Below are 19,254 nucleotides of genomic sequence, written 5' to 3'. Positions count from 1 at the left end.
TTTATCACTCAAACACAAAACCCCAAAGATCTAAACCTAAAGTTCCTCCTTCTCTCTATGTTATGTATGATCATTATGAATATGGTAAGTTATGATGAAGTGTGATCTTATGTATGTATGCATGAAGTAGGTTGCTTAATGTGATACTTGGCTTTGAATAGGGTTATGGGGTTCTATTCTTTGCATTGCACTAGATGTCTACATGTTGGGATGATATTATGTTGGTTTGGACTATGATGCTTACTTTGTGTGCACATTGGATTTACTTGGTAAAAAGTATGTTTTGACTAAATGTCCTTTTATGCATGTTTCAATGGTCTTTATGGATAGTAGCCATACTTAGTACGTGTGTTGTACTAACCCATATTTTCTCCCTTTTCCCCAACTATTTTTAGGTTCGGGCCGTTGAGGATTCAAGCTTACTTCTCAAGACACTTGGAGTTGCTTCCTCAAGCTGGTGAGTCCTCATGTCCGAGGACAAGACCCTATGATTTTGCTTCTATATTTAGTTCTTTGCTTATGTTGAAAGACATTGTTGTACTTTCCTATTTCAAGACTTCTTATTGATGTAAGGGCTAAGTCACATTTTTGATACTTCTATGTCTAGATGGTATATTGTGACAAAGTTAGATTCTGTTTTTCATATAGTTGAACTTCCAAAGTAAAAGTTATCAATTTTCCGTAATTTTATTCTATGATACATGCCATGACGAATGCTAAGAGCTTGTATAAGACCTCTTCGAGGTCAAACACACCGGTAACGACTAGGGGGTGCTCTCGGGTCCTTACTACACACTACCTATATGGAGTGCGTTATGATATCTACACTGACCACCGGCGCCTTCAGTACATTATTAGCTAGAGAGATCTTAATTCAAGGCAGCGCCAATGGATTGTACTCCTGAAGGACTATGACCTCTCTATTCTCTACCATCTAGGCAAGGAGAATGAAATAGCAGACGCTTTGAGCTGGATGGCTGTGAGTATGGGTAGTCTAGCCTTCCTTTCTGTTTCAAAGCAGACTTTGGCTTTAGACATCAAGTCCTTAGCAAACCAGATGATCTGACTTGATCTTTCAGATTCCAGACGTGTGTTAGCTCATGTGGGGTTGTCAGTCAACTTTGTTAGATCGGATCTGTGGGCGACAGTTCGAGGATGAGTCTTTTGTGTCACTCAGAGATAGAGTATTGGCAAGCGATGTTTGGTCGGCTACTTTAGATTTAGATAGGGTGTTTTTGTTTGATGGCCGATTGTGTGTTCCGATATTTGGGGGTTTTATTTAGTAGATCCTTAGCAAGGCCCGTGATTAAAGATATTCCTTCCATCCGGGCACCGCTAAGATGTATCGTGACTTGAGAAAGCATTACTAGTGGAGAAGTTTGAGAAGAGATATCTCAGACTACCTGTCTTTTTGCCTGTGTTGCCAGCAGGTGAATCCGACCTGGTTCTGAGTTTTAGAGATTACCCAATCCAGAGTGGAAGTTAAAGAGTATCACCATCGACTTCGTTGTTGGTTTGCCTAAGACTTCCAGGGGTGTTGACAACATTTGGGTCATCGTGGATCAATTGACCTTCTCAGCACACATCCTCCCTGTTCATACTTCCTTTAGTGTCGAGTGATTGGCTCATATCTACATCTGAGAGGTGGTTCATCCTCATGGTTTGCCTGTTTCTATCATTTTAGACTGGGATTCCTACTTTACTTCCTGCTTTACAATGGTCCTTCAGGAGGATTTGGGCACCTGTGTCGACCTTAGCACAACATTTCATTCGAAGACTGATGGCAGTCGGAGCACACTATTTAGGTCCTTGAGGATATGTTGTGGGCCTGTGTCTAGAGTTTGGAGGTCAGTGGGACTAGTTTTTCCCCTTGGCGGAGTTTGCATACAACAACAACTACTACTCTAGTATTTAGATTGCCCCGTTCGAGGCCTTATATGGTAGGCGTTGCCGCTCTCTAGTTGGTTGGTTTGAGTCTAGGGAGCCTAGACCATGCAGCAGTGATAAGTCCGCGACTCATTTATGGCTTTGTTTTGATAAATTTAGTGTCCCTAAACGTTTGATTTGTGCTATGAAATGATGTGTAAACCTTGATTCTTAGGTATGTGGATAGAAGAGCAAATCAAGGACACTAATAGGCAAAAAAGGACAGAACAAGCTGATGATAGGGAGAAAGGCAAACCTGACAATCACCAAGAGAACTCGGCAAATCGCCGAGCTTCCTCTAGACCACCTAATTTAATAGTACACTGTTCCTGAAACAAGTGAAACTTGGGCGAACTATGTTCTATATCGGCGAATCGATAAATTGATCGGTGAAACAAGATTGTATTTCCAAACGCACTGAACGAGACAAAGATTAAATTGAGTTGGCCAGCCAAAGGACTAAAGGGCAGATTGCGGAAGTGATGGGCGACCCCGAGTTAGATTGCCTAAAGTTACAGTTCATGATTGATAAAAACATGAAGAAAGAAGGCGATGGACAAGGGTGATCGGCGAGTCGCTGACTGGTCGCAAAGCGCGCATCCAGTCATTGTTGGAACGAAATAGAGAGAACAAAAACACTATTCTTGTTGATTTAAAGCAATTTTGGCAAGAGATTTCAATTGGGTGTTGTAATAAAAAATATATTATTCATTTTAGAACTTTAATTTTCAATACCCAGCTATGGAGCATGTATTAGGTACTGAATTTCTTTCATGTATGATGATTAGCTAAAACCCCAATCTTGGCGGTTTGACAATGTGATCAATTTTAGTTCTAATTTGAAGTGGATCTGACTTATCTTTAACTACTCTATTGTATGCATATTTCAATATAATTTAGTGTTTTATGCTTGCCTGAGAAAGAAGTGTAAAGCTAAAGTGATAAGTTGGCAGTCATAGTTAGTGGGTCATCATGGATTCATCTTGAGAGAGTAAATCCCAAGACTCATTCTATGTATCCAGCTAGAGAGAGTGGACGTAGTAAGGTTGTGGGTTGGTCTTCATGTTACAAAATTGAGGTTTGAGAGAACTCAATCGAAATGAGGTAGTTGTTCGAGAGAAAAGTACCTCATATAAAGTTCATCATACCCATGAAGAGTTAGCACTTTTGGTTAGCAATTTTTACCCATTAAGTTGAGTTTAGCAATTGGTTGGTCAATCCCCCAAATATCTTTCCCCTATTTGATTGTTCCTAGTTAATCGTTGAGGGTGCTTTCTGATATCAAACACCTTAACCAGACATTAATGTCACCCTTTAAATTTTATTACTAGTTTCCGACAATATCTTTTCCTTCAGCTACAAAAATCACTATTGTAATTTCATATTTAAATTCAAAATAGAACTACTCTCTGTGGTATCGACCCCAACTCTTTTGTTGGGTATATACTGCTTAACAATCGTCTACACCTACTATCAGATGAGGTGTAGTTTATACATTAACTGACACAACCTTGCTTTCGAAGGGCTTAGATCGTGTGAGGGTGATTCAGGATAGGCTCATGACAGCTCAGAGTAGACCCCAATGTTACACGTATCGTAGGCGTCGGCCGTTGAGATTTACCATTGGTGATAGAGTATTCCTTCGAGTATCGCCCATGAAGGGCATTATGAGATTTGTGAGGCGGGGAAAGCTTAGCCCTAGATATATTGGGCCTTTTGAGATTTTGAAGACAGTTGGTGATGTTGCCTATGAGTTAGCTTTGCCTCCAGCATTCTCAGCTATCCATCCGATATTCCATGTTTTGATGTTGCACCTGTATGTTCCAGACGACTCCCATGTGCTCCAATATGATGTGACTCAGTTAGATGAATGTCTGACCTATATTTCAGGAGCCAGTTGCCATCCTAGACAGAGATGTGAGGTAGTTGAGATCCAGAGACATTCTTGTGTTTAAAGTCTATTGGAGGCACCGTCCACTCGAGGTGGCCACTTGGGAGACCGAGCAGGAGGTGTGGGAGAAGATCCCTAGATTATTTGAGCCTTCAGGTACTTCTTGACTTTTACTTTCGCAGATGAAAGTTCTTTTAGTACTGAATGTTATAATGACCCTCCAGGAAATTTTTGAGTTAATTCATTCATTACAATATTTAGAGCGTTCAAACATCTACCCCAAGTCATTTATGATTTACTGGAACTGACTATTCGGTCGCCTGATTGTTCGTTCAGGTTTTAGGCCTGTTTTCTGTTTTGGAGCTTTTGAACTTTGAAAAGTTGACGTTATTCAAAATTTCAGGTTACCAACCTTTGGAAAGAATTCTGACGGTTTTATCAACTCCGGAATGACAAAATTAGGCTAGGAGCATGGTCGGAACGAGTCCTCAGGCCTTCGGAGCAAGTTTGGGACCATTTAGCTAATTAACTTTTGAAATTTGACCTAAGGTTGAATTTGTTCAATATTCTTGGAAAACATGCTCGGATGCAAATTCTTTCAGGGCGGTTAGTTCCAAAATGTCATGTTTTGTCTAGAACGACCCTTCATTTGCTTCCCGAGGCTTCCGGTCTAATCTCTGGGTCCGTTGTGGAATTTGGCTAAAAATGGCATTTGGGTGTGGGACCCATTTTCCATCAAAATGACCTCGTATTAGATTTCCAATTGCGCCATTGAGTTCGGAAGGTCGAATTTAGTGGGGTAGCATAGTGCGTTTGCGTGCATGGGATTTCGAATGAATTCCGATCACTCCATCGGAGACTTGAGAAAAATAGGAAAAGCTGAAATATGGTGCAGCCCTTTTATCGACCAGATTTTTTGCTTTTAACAACTAGATTTTGACTTTTTAGCAACCTGATTCGTCTTTTAAAAGCCCCATTTCAGCTTTCAGCCATCATTTTAAATTGAGTGATTCAAAGCTCTAAATTGTGTGGTTTTTCCATGGGAACACAGGGGTGTGATCGGAAAGTGTTGGGGAAGCTTTATTTAAGGCATATCCTCTTGACTCTTCTCTTTAATGGAGGTTTTGATTTCATGAGCTATAGAGCTCTGATTAAGGTGATTCAAAGTGCTAGGTGTTCGTGTGGATTATGAGTTCGCTGTAGAGTGCTCGGAGAAGTGTGAAGCTTGACGTTTTGACGTAATTTCCTCCCCAAAGGGGCAGCCCTCTTCTTATTTTTTTCCCATAAATCAAATTTTCGTTGTATGATGAAATTTCTTTCGTTCTGATCCTTCAATTGTTTCCCATTTTAGGGTATAAGTTCCATATTGTGTTTATACATTTTCTGCAGTGTCAAATTCGAGATTCTTATTGCAAGTCCCATAATCCCTTATTAGGCCCAATTTTGGGTCCTACTCTGAAAATTATGATTTTGGTGTCAAAACTCTTGTATTAACGTTGTGATTCTATTTTTGATAGCGTGACAACGTTCTGAGACCTTGAGGAAGAGAAAGGCTCCGGCTACGTGATTTGGAGCGCGTGCGATCGATATTCAACTACGCTACGACTTCCCTCTCCTTAGATTGATCATGATTTAGCATTTGTATGTTGATTTGTATGATTTTGGGGGTAATTGGTGGTTGAGCATGCTAAATTCCTAGAAACCATGACTTAGGCTCTAATTTCGGGTACTCTGGGTTACTGGAGCATGTCTAATGTAATTATTAATCATCTTTACCTTATGGTGCGCCCTTTTTATGGCTTTTGTGTATATTTGAAAGCATGTTTGGCTGTATTCTAGGTTTAGACTAGTAATTTCCATAGACTTGCGTATTTTAGTGTCGTTAGGCCTAGAAACCTCTATGACGTTGCTTCTGATGGCTTAGCTACCTGTAGACTGATATAGAAGACTTGACTCTGATAGTCTGGGTCTTAGTGAAGCAGTAACACAACCTTTGTAACCTTATATCCATAATTCTTTGTCCCGTCGATTCTGATGTATTCAAATTGTTGGTTTGGATGCTACTCGATGATTCTTGGTAGATATGGTTCAGGCTGGAGGGATTTAATGATGGAACTTGATTTGGGGGTACTCCCCGTATCGCTCGGTTGATCCTATTTCTAATGGACTCCCCTCTACTCATGGTTCGAGTCCCCAGTTCACTACATCGGGCGGGGTTCAAATCCTTGGCTTAGTATATATATATTGTCGTAGTTCAAGTCCACCACCACTTTTAGCCTAGGCTAAAGTCCATAGCTACCTTAACCTTGGTTCAAGTCCTTGGTCATATTTTATGTGGTTCAAGTCCACGATTATCCTTAACCTCGCTTCAAGTCCTTTGTAATATTTTATGTGGTTCAAGTTTACGATTATCTTTAGCATTTGTTCAACTCTTCGGTTACTCCAAATCTTGGTGTAAGTCCTTGATCCTTCATCTTCGTTCGGTCCAAGTCCTTATTTCCCTGTTAGCTCTGGGTAAGCTTCGGGCACATGGATTAGTTCGGTTGAAGTCTAGAAAGTTGTGGTAATCTTGGAAACTTCATTAGATCATCTTACTTCATTTCAACTATCCCTTCTGTGCACCTATCGGACTTATGGTAGTCCGTTCGGATTTTACTTTCATATTGTGCACGATCGTACATGCCGAGTTTTACTTTCATAATGTGCACGATCGTACCCGCCGAGTTTTATTTTCATATTGTGCACGATCGTACCCGCCGGGTTTATGGTAGCCGGATCAGATTTAGTTAGCTACTTTCCTTCTCATTGTGTGTGAGTACGCTCATGTACATACATTTTAGGTGTTCCCTCTTGCTTATTTCTATTTAGTATGTTACATTCTCGCATTTCATATTACTTTTGCTTTTCTTGCTCAGTCGCCCTATGATTCCTCCTGGGTACTTGTTGTTTTGGTACTCATACTACACTTTGCATCTGTTTTTGTGATGCAGGTCCGAGCACTAGCTATCAACGTTGATTTTGAGCTAGCTGCAGTCTTATTAGGAGGCGAGGGTGAGCACATAACGTCCTGGATTTGCCCGTCTCCTTCTGTATTTATATATTGACTTGTCTTTTACTTTTTAAGACAGTCTTGTTTTTGTGGTCCAGTTTTGGGACTTGTACTCATTTTGTTTGTAGTTGTACTTGTGACTTCTAGGTTCTGGGAGGGGTCTTTTATTTGTATATAGTTTAGGCATGCTTCCTCCCTTCCATTTGTGATTCTTTTTGTTATTATTATTGTGTTGTTGGGTTTAGATTTCTACCCTCAATCCCATTACTAGTTGTTCCAAAATATAGGTTAGCTTGCCTGCTTGTGGGTTATAGTAGGTGCCATCATGACTCGAGGAATCGGGTCGTGACAATATTTAAGGTGAATTAGTTTATAATTAAGTTAATTATTTTATTTTGTTAAGATAAAAAAACTCGTTCATTAATTTTTATTAATCAGTCGTATTTAATATTTAGCCGAATTCCCCAACTAAATTCAATTTTGGTTAAATCTAGATCATCCGTTGTCTATGCACCCTCAATTCTCCACACTCACTCAACCATTGAAGTTTGTAAGGTGTAGCATGCTTAGTGGTAGGAAGTTTTAAGTATTCCACTAATGCAGTACTAGCAACATTTGCACAATTCCCGCTATCAATGCTTAAGGAACACAACATATAACCTTGATGAAGCATTTGGAGTGAAATAGATTCTCTCTTTGTCTCGAATCATCCAAGGCCTTACTAATCATTGCTCGCCTCACCACATATAGAGGAGCGAAACCCTCTCCTTCTTCGACACAAAGGTCTTGTTCCTCATCTTTCCCATCTTCAAACTCATCCTCTTCTTGAGGACCTTCTTCACATTCACCTGTTGGTTCCTCTTCTACACTAAGATAGATTTCACCTACTTGTAGCATTCAATCGATTTGGACACTCACACAAAATATGACCCCATCCTCTACATTTGTGACATTGAATTCCTTTAGGCAATTTGGTTGGGTCAGTGGTACCCTTTTTTCTTGGCGAATACTTTTGAGTGTTCCCTTTGAAGGGCTTCTTCTCATATATCTTCTTGAGATCTGCACCCTTGCCACAACTCGACGATGTTGGAACTATCCCTTTTTTCTTGCTCCAAGAATTAGAAGATGAAGTCTTATTATACTTAGCCACCTTCTCCTCTTTATATTCAAGCTCTATCTCATGGGCTGCCTCAAAGAAATCATTCAAAGGAGCAAACGTATGAATGGTCATCTTTGAAGAAATCTCTTAGTTCAACCCTACCTTGAAAATAAATCTCTTAGTTCAACCCTACCTTGAAAAGAATCACGATATGCTCTTCAATCACTCGATATTCTAGCTTCATGACTATGTTTTGGAACTCATTATGATAGGCCTCAACACTTTTACTTCCTTGCCTCAAGTTATACAATTTGGCAAGTAATCCTTTGCGGTATCTCTCCGGCACATACTGAGCTCTCATCAATCATTTCAACTTGGGACATGGTGGAGGATGACCTTCTTGAACAACTAGTGATACTTTTTCATGTATTCCCACCATGTGACAACATACCCTTCAAATTGGGCGATAGTATAGAAACTACTTTTGACCTCTGCCAATTCATTGACATTGAAAATCCGGTCACATTATGACTCCATTCAAAGTAAGAATCGGGATTGCATTCCCGTTTGAATGTTGGAAGAGTCGTTTTGATAAAGTTGATCCAAACATCTCGGCCTCCATGGCCACCTTGGTCATTGTAATGGTAACCCCTTTGATGCCCTCCTTGATAGCGGTTACCATGTTCTTCTCTAGATTCTTGACCAACTTTATGATTACCATTGACTTCTCATTGATTTCCACCTTGAGAGTGGTTCCCATGTTGTCTCCTATCAAATGGCATTGGACCCAATCTACCTCTTGGTCCTCTTTGCAAGACTTGGCCTTTTGGTCGATTTCTTGGTAATTCATTCCATGGCGCTTCTTCACCTTCACCTTCATAACCTCCTTGATCTTCATCATTCCTCACCTCATTCACGGGATTTGGTTGTGGTTGTGGTCTTTGGTAGGGAATATTTTGGTTAAGTGGTCTTTGGTAAGTATGGCTTTGATTTGGTGGAGCTTCTTGAATAAGCGGAAACTGGAACGGTAGATTGGAACTTTGGCTATTTGAACCCAATAGATTGAAATTTGGGTGCAAGGCTTGGTGGAGGGTTTCGGGTGTGAGAGTAGGAGAATGAGTGTGATCATGCTCACTTGTAGTAGCACGAAAAGTAGCTTGCGGTGTGGAGTCATTGGAATTGTAGTTGACTCTACTTTCCACAGTAGAAAGCCTACCGTCAATCCTTGCTATATCACCTCTCACATTGTTCAACACTTCCAACAAAGTTGCCAAAGTAATTTCTCTAATTGGTGCTTCAGTTTCTCCTCCTGCCTCCATTGCACCTACAATAAGACAACTCACAAGAAGCAAACAACGTTAGGTTAGTAAAGACGTCACAAACACTCTTGTTTACGCACCTTTAATTGCCTCTCAATTGACGCAGCTAATGTTGATAATTTGTTTGTACTAAGTCAATCACAAGGTACCGATCGCTACTCTTGGTTAGAATGGATTCTTGCTTTAAGAAGAACGAACGACTCGATTAAACAAAGGACTTGAATCAAGAATTAACTACGAAGTAAAATGAAAAAAGGCACAAAAGAAAAGGCACAAACAAAGAAGTGAATTCAAGAACCAATACTCAACAAGTAGAGTAATTACGAGTTGAAAATTGGTTTAGGATTCTTGAGAACATTTGAGAATCAAAAGAAAAGAAACTATGAATTAAAAACCTGAGATTAGGAGTAACTTGTGCTTCCGGTCGCCGAATGACTTGTTTTCTTCACCAAAAGTGAAGTTCAGCTCGCCAACTTGAAGATAGGCTTGCCAAACTCAGCAGTCCGCCAAGGTAACTCGGCAAGGTGAGAGGAAGTTCGGTGACTCGCTGATAGAACTCGGCGAACAGGCTTCGTCTCGCCGAATTTTCCATTATTTCCCTCGATTTGGCAACCACTTCGGTGAGCAACCTGCCCAAAGGGCTAGTCGCCGAGTGGTTAGGCTTTCCCCGCTCTCGATCGCCTAATGGACCACTGCTGCAGCTGCAATTTTCGAATTGGAAATCCTGTGGTCCCCTCCAGCCCTTGTCCTTAGTACTTACCCCTTTTTGGTAAATTCCCTCTTTAATAAACACTTCTACTCTTTCTCTTTCTTCCCTTTTTGAATCAAACACTTTATTTTCAAAGATTCCCTTCCTTGAAGGTTTGAATGTTCTTCAAGAACTTCAAGAACAAGATGAACACCCAAAATAAAACACTTCAAATTTTTGTCTCGAAATTTCACAAAATTTAGGTGAAGGCTCTTTGATATGGGGAACAACACCCAACACTTTTAAACTTCAATTCCAAACCAAAACCTTCAAATTTCAAAACCCACTTTGTTTTGTTCATGCTTCTTCAAATCTTCAATGGTGGATTGTTCAATAAGGCACCAAACCCATTCCAATCTTAGCCTAAGTCTCAATTATTGTTGGAGAATACTATTCCAACCTTAGAAACTCAAACAAGACTCAAATCTAAGAAACCCATTTCAGCAAATTCTCAAAAACGAAATGGACATATTTTTTTCCGTTACAAACCCAAGACTAGATTCGTAGGAACAAAACTAAGCCTTGCTCTGATACCAAATGATACGATTCTCACAAGAGAAATGACGATAATACGTGGAAATCGAAAGACAATAAAGTAAAGATAGATAGAAGCACAAGAGGAAACAAAAGGCAACCAAAGGGTATATTAAACCCAATGACCTCGATTAGTTGATCCAACTATAGCACCAAACTCGTACGATGACCTCAAGGGAATCAATATCCCGAGCCACCGACGTTTCTAACAAAAAAGCAACAAAAGCTTACCAAGCTCTCAACAGTCAAACATGAATTTTTAGTTTTCAACATTCAAAAAAGTCTACCCTAAAATGAACCCTAAAGGCCAATTTATAGTTCTAGCTATTTAATAATAAAAGGGCCCAAAAGTTACCTGGAAGTGATAAAGGGCGAGCCAAGTCGGGCTCGCCTAGGTAGACTTGGCAGTGCGCCGACCTGGTCGGCGAGTTTCTCTGCGTTGGCCTCAACTCTAGCCATATTCAGGTACTTAAGGCGAGCTGGGACCATCGCCTAGTTCCTTGGGCGATGCGCCAAGTGGGTCCTGTTTATCAAAAGGACCCCATGTTATCTTTAAGGTCTGAAATCCCTTGTTTGCCATCAATACCATCTCGAGCACCTCCATCTTCATGAATAACCCTTGCATCCTTTGAAGGTGTTGAGCTTGGCTTCTATTAAATGGCCTTGATGAGATCTGTATCGCATCAAACTCGACTATAAGCAAACTCAACTAGAGGCAAATGTTCCTCCCATGAGGACAACTTTCCATGCACCATGATACGAAGCATAGAACCCAAGGTCTTAGTCACAACTTCAGTTTGACCTTCATTTTGTCGGTGACAATAAGTTGAGAACAACATGGTACCAAGTGTACCCCACAATTCTTTCCAAATGTGACTAAGGAATTTTGGGTCCCTATCACTTACGATGGTTTGAGGAATTCCATGCAATTTAACATCATTTTCAACAAACAAAGATGCCACACCGGAAAAATCATCACATTTATGACATGGAATGAAATGAGCCATCTTTGAAAATTGATCAACAACAACAAATATGTTATCTCTACCTCTTTTTTTCCTTGGAAAACCCAAAACAAAATCAATAGAAATATCAAGCCAGGGTCTTTTAGGGTGGGGAGTGGAGTGTATAAACCATGGAAGGAGTCGTGACTTAGCACTTCGACATTCAATACATTGGCCACAAATTAGAGCAACATCTTTGTGCATCTTTGATCTATAAACTTGTTCCTCGAGAATTCACCTTGTTTTATCAGCACCAAAATGACCCATTAATCCCCCATTGTGTGCCTCCCTCACTAATAGTTTTCTCCAAGAGCTCATAGGCACACATAGTCTCTTGCCTTTGAACATGAAATCATCAAATTTAGAATAGGGAGTTGAAGATCTATCCCTAAGCCACCTTTCCCTTTCCCATTCCTAAAAATCTTGGAAGATTTGGGAAAACATGGGGTCCTTGGGATACATTGCCTTCAAACATTCAAAGCCAAACAATTTAGAAGACAAGGCAGCTATCAACACATGTTTCCTAGACAAGGCATCGGCCACCTCATTTTCCTTCCGCTTTTTGCATTCAATTACATAAGGGAAAGTTTCAAGGAATTCAATCCATTTGGCGTGCCTTTTGTTCAGCTTTCCTTGGGCCTGAATATGCTTTAGGGACTCATGATCGATCTGAATGACAAATTATTTGGGCCACAAGTAGTGTTGCCGCTTACCCAATGCTCTAATCAAGACATACAAGTCAAGATCATAAGTGGAATAGCTTAAAGTTGCACCTTTATGTTTTTCACTAAAATAAGCAATGGGCTTTTGGTATTGCATTAAGACAACTCGAATGCCTACTTTACTAGCATCACATGAAATTTCAAACATTTTCTAAAAATTGGGTAATTGCAACAAAGGAGTGGTGCAAAGCATTGATTTTAAAACCTCAAAGGCTTAGGCTTGCTCTTCACCCCACTTAAAAGGCTTAACCTTCCGGATTACCTCGGCCAATGGGGAGGATATGGCACTAAATCCTTTGACAAACCGCCTCTAAAAACTAGCAAACCCATGAAAGCTTCTAACATCGCCTACATACTTCGGAATTGGCCAATTCTTAATAGCGTCTATCTTAGATTCATCAACCTCAACACCCCTTGAACTCACAAAAAATCCCAAGAAAAAAACTTCATCAACATAGAATAAACACTTGTCAAGATTAGCGTAGAGTTGTTCCTTCCTAAGCGCATCAAACACTTATCTCAAATGATCTATATGCTGATGAATGGTTTTACTATAAATGAAGATATCATCAAAATAGAAAACCTCAAACTTCCCTATGAAGGGCTTCATCATATGATTCATAAAATGCATAAAAGTACTAGGAGCATTAGTGAGACCGAAAGGCATGACCAATCATCCATAAAGACACAACATGGTCTTTCAATGCGGTTTTCCATTCATCAACAGGGTTCATCCGAATTTGATGATAACCACTCCTAAGATCAATATTAGAATACACAAAAGAACTATTAAGTTCATCAAGCATATCATCTAATCTAGGGATAGAATGACGATACATTACCGTGATTTTGTTGATGGCTCGATAGTCAACACACATGTTGATCCTCCTCATCCTTCCTTTTCTCCCTCAATTCAGTCATCTTTCGATACACTTCATTGACTTGAGAGGGTGCATAGGATGAATGACATATTTAAGATCATCCAACACAAGTGAATATTTGTTGGTTCTCCCCTCATATTCGGTTGAACGATCATATTTCCAAGGTCTTCCGAGTAGTACATGACAAGCTTGCATTGGGACCACATCACATAGGATCTCATCTTGGTAATTCCCAATTTTGAACTTGGTTAACACTTGTATACTATTGAACATTGTAAGGTGTAGGAAAAAATTCAATCAAGAAATCCACTAAAGCGGTGCTAGCAACGTTTGCACAACTTCCACTATCAATGATCAAGGAACATACATTGTCATTGATGAGGTACTTAGAGTGGAAAAGATTGTCTGACTTGGATTATCAATGGCCTTGATAATCATAGCTCGGCTTACCATATATATTGATACGATGAACTCTCCTTCTTGAGGCCAAGCGTATTCAATTATGGAGTTCCTCTTCATATCATTAGGAACTACGACATCTCTTCCCTCACATGGGTCTTGTTCCTCATCTTTAACTTGGGTCTCCTCTTCACAACCCTCTTCTTGATTGATTGGTGTTGGGTTGAACGCTTGATGGAAGGTTTCAGGTGAGACATTGATCATTCATTCTATCATCCATTTTGGACCTACTACCTAGCAAGGTGGTCGTCCTTCCTTGCAATTTTCCCATTATCCAACTCATATTAGTCAGCACCCCTAATAGATTCCAAGGTAACCTTTCCCTTAGGTGGGTGGGTTTAACTTCCAGTTTCCATGGTACCTAACAATAAGAAAACTCACCAAAAACAATAAACAACGTTAGCGTTAGTAAAATGAACTCACAATCAATCGTGTTTACACACCATTGATTGTCTCTCAAATTGGCTCGGCTAGCGTTGAGGATTGCTTATCATCGGTTGATTACAAAGTGTCTATTTCTACTCTTGGACGAAATGGAGTCTCGTTTTGAAAAAAGACGGATGACTCGACTAAAGCAAAATGGACTTGAATAAAAAATTAACTACAAAGTAAAACTAATAAAATCAAGAAAAGAAATGGCACTAACAAAGAAAAGAATTCAAGAACCAATCATCAATAAGTAGATCTATTACAAGTTGAAAATTAGTTTAGGAATCTGTAGAACGATTGAGAATCATGAAAAGGAAACTACAGAATTAAAACCTGAGATTTGGGGCATAAAATGAGTTTCGGGTCTCCAAATCCCATGTTTTCTTGGTCAAAGTTAAAGTTCAGATCGCCAACTTGAAGTTCAGCTCGCCAAAGTTGACAAAATGTCTGAGAAATTTGGCTAGCTAGAGGTCACTACGGTGAGTCGCCGATTGGACTTGGGTGAGAGAAGTCGGGCTCGCCAAAAGAACAAGTGTTTGCACATTTAAGACCTTCAAATTTTGTGCTTTTGTGTCCCCCTGTACTTTTCCCTTTATTCCTTTCCCCTTTTGGTAAATTCCATTGTGTACTAACAGTTATCCACTTTCTCTTCCCTTTCCTTTTAGATTAAACACCTTCTTTTTTGTAGATTCCTTCTATTTGTAGATTTGAATATCCCTCAAGAACACTATGAACAAGATGAAGAAGCAACATAAAACCATTAATAATTTTGGCTTGCTCATGGAATTTGAGATGGAAATTCCCCTTGATGTAGGAAACAATCCCCAATACTTTTTATTCTTTCAATTCCTTACCAAATCCTTTAGATTTGAAAACCCATTTGTATTTTCTTCATGTTTCTTCACTCTACAGTGGTGGAATCTTCAATAGTACCCCAAACTCTACTGGTGAGGAGGATGATTGTTCTCTTGCTCATCGAGTTGCGTCATATTGAAATGCTTTCCAAATATACACTTCCTTCCTAATTAACATTGTGCTCATTGAGGAGTCTAAATTTAGTTCTAACAACAATAAAAAAGTAAGCTCATTTCTTTATCTGATAGTGTGTTTGAGTGAGAGAGAGAGAGAGATGCCTATAGTATATTCCCATGTAGTGCAACTTTATGAATTTCTTATACTGAATTTACTATTTCTAGTTAATGCAACTGCTTGCTTTAATGTGTGTTCATGTTGGTAATGGAATATCGTAATCCTGCATGTGTAGTTGAACTAAAATGGATCAAAGGTTGTTGCTCCCTCAGTTTCAATTTGTTTATCTTTGTTAGACTTGACAAAAAGTTTAAGAAAGTAAAGAGTACTTTTGAATTTTGTAGTCTTAAAACTAAAATTGTATATTGTACCGAAATGTTCTTCGATTTGGTAGTCACAAACATGCCATGTGGGATGGTAAAATTAAGGAGTTGTCAAATTAGGAAAATAGGCATTCTTTTTTTAAAAAGCCTAAGAAGTAAGTTATCACAAATAAATTGAAACAACGGGAGTGCTAAAAATGACCTTAGGCTGGGTTTCAAGGGATTCTGGAGAATTTGAGTTTAGTTGATTTTGGGATGTCCTTGTATGTATTTTTTTCCTTTATAGCTCTTCTTGAAAGTATATGTTCCTTTTTGTATCATACTGAAATTTTGAGGACAATTGAGAGTACGTTTGATTTGCTTTAGGTGGTCGCCAATAGTCGAAAGAAGCAACTTGTAAGTGCGTGGAATTGGGAGTCACAAAGGGAAAGGATACTGAACTTAGTTGCAAATTCATTAAAGATCAACCTCTCGTTGCTCCTTGGATCATCAGACCATGATGAAAAGTACTTGTCATTCATTGTGAAGTAAGGTTATTTCTTTTTCGTTGAGCTGGTTATCTTTTAGTGGATCAAAATGCTAACTCAATCTGATGATGTGGTTTGCTGTAGCAATGCCTTTTCAATGTTTGAGAATGCGGTATACCATCTTAAAATATTAAGTGACAAAAGACGCCTTGACTCGCATAACAGGGACATGTGCTACCAATTACTAATTACCACTATGTTGCACAATCATATGCTTCAATTTCGCATCTGGTTCACAAATATGATTTTGTAGTTTCCCATTTGGCTGATGAAGTTGCTTGTGCTGAAAAGAAGTTTGCTGATGGTAGCATGGCTTCTTCTATTATAAGAGAGATAGGAAGGAAAGCCCCGAAAGATTATGTGAAGGATATAGTAGGGGCTGAAGTGTTGGGCACTTTCTTGTAGAGCTTGCTGATAGATTGCCTAAGTTGGTCTCAACTAATATTGGCTTATTAATCCCACATTTTGGAGGTGAATCTTATAAGATGAGAAATGTTCTTGTTGCGATGTTGGGTATGTTGGTCATAAGGCTTTCGGTGATACTGAAGTGTAAGTGGGTTCTATCGACATCTTGTAGAGACTCTTAAAACTTCAGAAGTATTGATGACGAGGTGGGTATACTGTAGTTTGAATAATTATTTTTTGTAGTCATACCAATACATAACTTCTTTGGCTTACTATTCAGGTTATTGGATTTCTGCTTCTTAACATACATCTGTATGTTTGCTGGTGCATGCACTCTATCATAAACTCTGGCACAGTCCTAGAACAGATCTTCCTTAATCTCCAAGCGTAATGCCTTGTTTAAAATATTCGAGTCTTTCCTGACTACTAAATATCCGAAAGGTCTTCATGCAAGTCAACTTGCATGTAGGGTAAGCATTATTCCTTACATCTATGTTCACCTATCTCCTGATAGTGCCTTCTATTATCTGTTTTGATTAATTGAGTTTGTTGTTTTTCTTTGTCTAGGTTTGTGTTATTTTTTCAGAACAGTGGTGGCTTCTCAGGAAAGCAACCTTTGCATCCACAGAGCTAGAAACTTTGGGGTACTCCCCAGATGAATCCATTATTCAAAAGTTCTGGAAGGTTTGTGAACACCAAATAAATCTTCTAGGTGGTTTTTGTTTTCCCATTCGTTGTTTTCTCTAAATTCGTGGCAGCTCTAGCTCATATTTTACTGTTGGATGGAGGAATAACAGTATTGTGAAGAGCTTCAGGTCTGGGCTAAATTATGTGAAGAGTATTTAGTTTCATTCGGCATGTGGAATGACGTTGTAGAAGTAGCGGCTTGGAGGTTAGAGGATAAGAGTGAAATTGTGAGAAAATCTGAACTGAATTTAGATATTATGATGTTGCAGCACAATCCCTTTGGTCCCCAGCTCTGAGCAACATCTTTTGAAGCAACCTTAGAACAATACGACAAAAAGTTAGATGACCTAGGACCAAAGGTTCAGCCAACAAGTGTTTTGGATGGATTGTCTTCCTGTGATTAAATTAGCAATGAAGATGGAGAAGTCCTTAAAGTGGGTGAAGAGATAAATAAGGAACATGATGACTGTCTGACATAAAGCAACTTGCCTCATGAGGAAGATATGATAGGCTAAACAGATGATTCTGTACCAGATTTTGGGAATTTGGAGCAAACAAGGACCTTGGTTGAATTGCTGGAAGCAGGCTTGAGATTATCCATTTGTGTATCCACCACAATGTCAACCCTTGTCCAATTAATTACTTCGTCTTCTGCCCCAGATGTGGAGAATAAAATTCTTCTACTGATGAGATACAGACAGTTCCAAATAAATGTTACAGAAGCCTGCCTCCGGAAAATGTTGCCACTAGTAATGTTAACTTTATATAATCGGAGCAACAACTGATATCCTAAGTTGATCAGACTCGGGTCCGAGTGTTTGATACGGGTGCGGATCTGAAGGTCGGATCTCTAATGATCTAATTTTTAAGATTCGGGGATATGGATCCATGTATGGATACGGGTGCGGGGATTCGCCTAAAAATAGAGTTATAAAACCTAAATTATGAGATATTTTGTGGAAAACTTGAGCAGAATATTGGTAGGAGATTAAAGGAAAAGGAGTGACGTAGAAATTTCTAAACAAAAGGTATTCAGTTTTCTTCAATTTTCATCATAGCTTTTGTTTTGATTATCCAAATCATTAAAACTGTCCAGACTTTCCCCATCGATTTTGGTCAAAGTACTAAAAATTGGTTGACCAAATTAGACAGGGATCCCACACCCATGTTCTACCGACACGGGTGCGGCACCAAAAGTGAAGAGTTCAAGCAACTTAGCTGATTTCAATATGTTTTATTAATGAGGTCTTATTAAACATTTTGACCTAATAAAGCACATCTGCAGGAATTTTCACAAGGAAAAGCAATATATGAAACTATTGAGAATACTTTCATTACAATATATGTCAGGAAGAACTCAAAGGAAACTTCTTAGAATCTCTTGCAATGTAGTCATCCTTCCTTCCAGTTTTCCCATTATCCTCCACTATAGATTCCAATGTAACCTTTATCTTTCAGTTTCTATGGTACCGAACAATAAGAAAACTTACGAATAACAATAAACAATGTTAGCGTTAGTAAAAATAACTCACAATCACTCGTGGTTACACACCATTGATTGTCTCTAAAATTGGCTCGATTAAGGTTGATTATTGCATATACTCGGTTGATCACAAAGTGTCAATTTCTATTCTTGGACGAAATGGATTTTTGTTTTGAGAAAAGACAGATGACTCGATTAAAGAAAAATGGACTTGAATAAAAAATTAACTGTAAAGTAAAACTAATAAAAGCACGAAAAGAAATGGCACTAACAAAGAAAAGAATTCAAAACCAATATTCAACAAGTAGATCAATTACGAATTGAAAATTAGCTTAGGAATCTTGAGAAAGATTGAGAATCAAGAAAAGGAAACTAAGGAATTAAAACCTGAGATTAGGGGCATAAAATGAGGAGACCTCCAAATTTTGTGTTTTTGTGGTCCCCCTTGTACTTTTTTCCTTTATTCCTTACTCTTTTTGGTAAATTCCCTTCTGTACTAACACTTATCCACTTTCTCTTTCCTTTCCTTTTAGGATTAAACACCTTCTTTTTGTAGATTCCTTCTCTTTGAAGATTTGAATATCCCTCAAGAACACTATGAACAAGATGAAGACGCAAAATAAAACCCTTAATAATTTTGGTTCGGTCATAAAATTTGAGATACAGATTCCCCTTGATGTAGGAAACAATCCCCAATACTTTTTATCATTCAATTCCTTACCTATTCTTTTAGATTTCA

The 19,254-nt window shown here is 38.9% G+C and overlaps 1 pseudogene; it reads left to right on the top strand.

Moving 5' to 3' along the window:
• The first annotated feature begins 13,806 nt into the window (after positions 1 to 13,806).
• Positions 13,807 to 18,464, top strand: LOC107058530 (condensin complex subunit 1-like; annotated as a pseudogene).
• The last annotated feature ends 790 nt before the right edge of the window (positions 18,465 to 19,254 follow it).

The sequence above is a fragment of the Solanum tuberosum genome, unplaced genomic scaffold, assembly GCF_000226075.1.
Source record: "Solanum tuberosum cultivar DM 1-3 516 R44 unplaced genomic scaffold, SolTub_3.0 scf00539, whole genome shotgun sequence".
Lineage (NCBI taxonomy): Eukaryota > Viridiplantae > Streptophyta > Magnoliopsida > Solanales > Solanaceae > Solanum > Solanum tuberosum.
The sequence above is the reverse complement of the archived record's forward strand: the minus strand, read 5'-3'. Positions and strand labels throughout refer to the sequence as shown.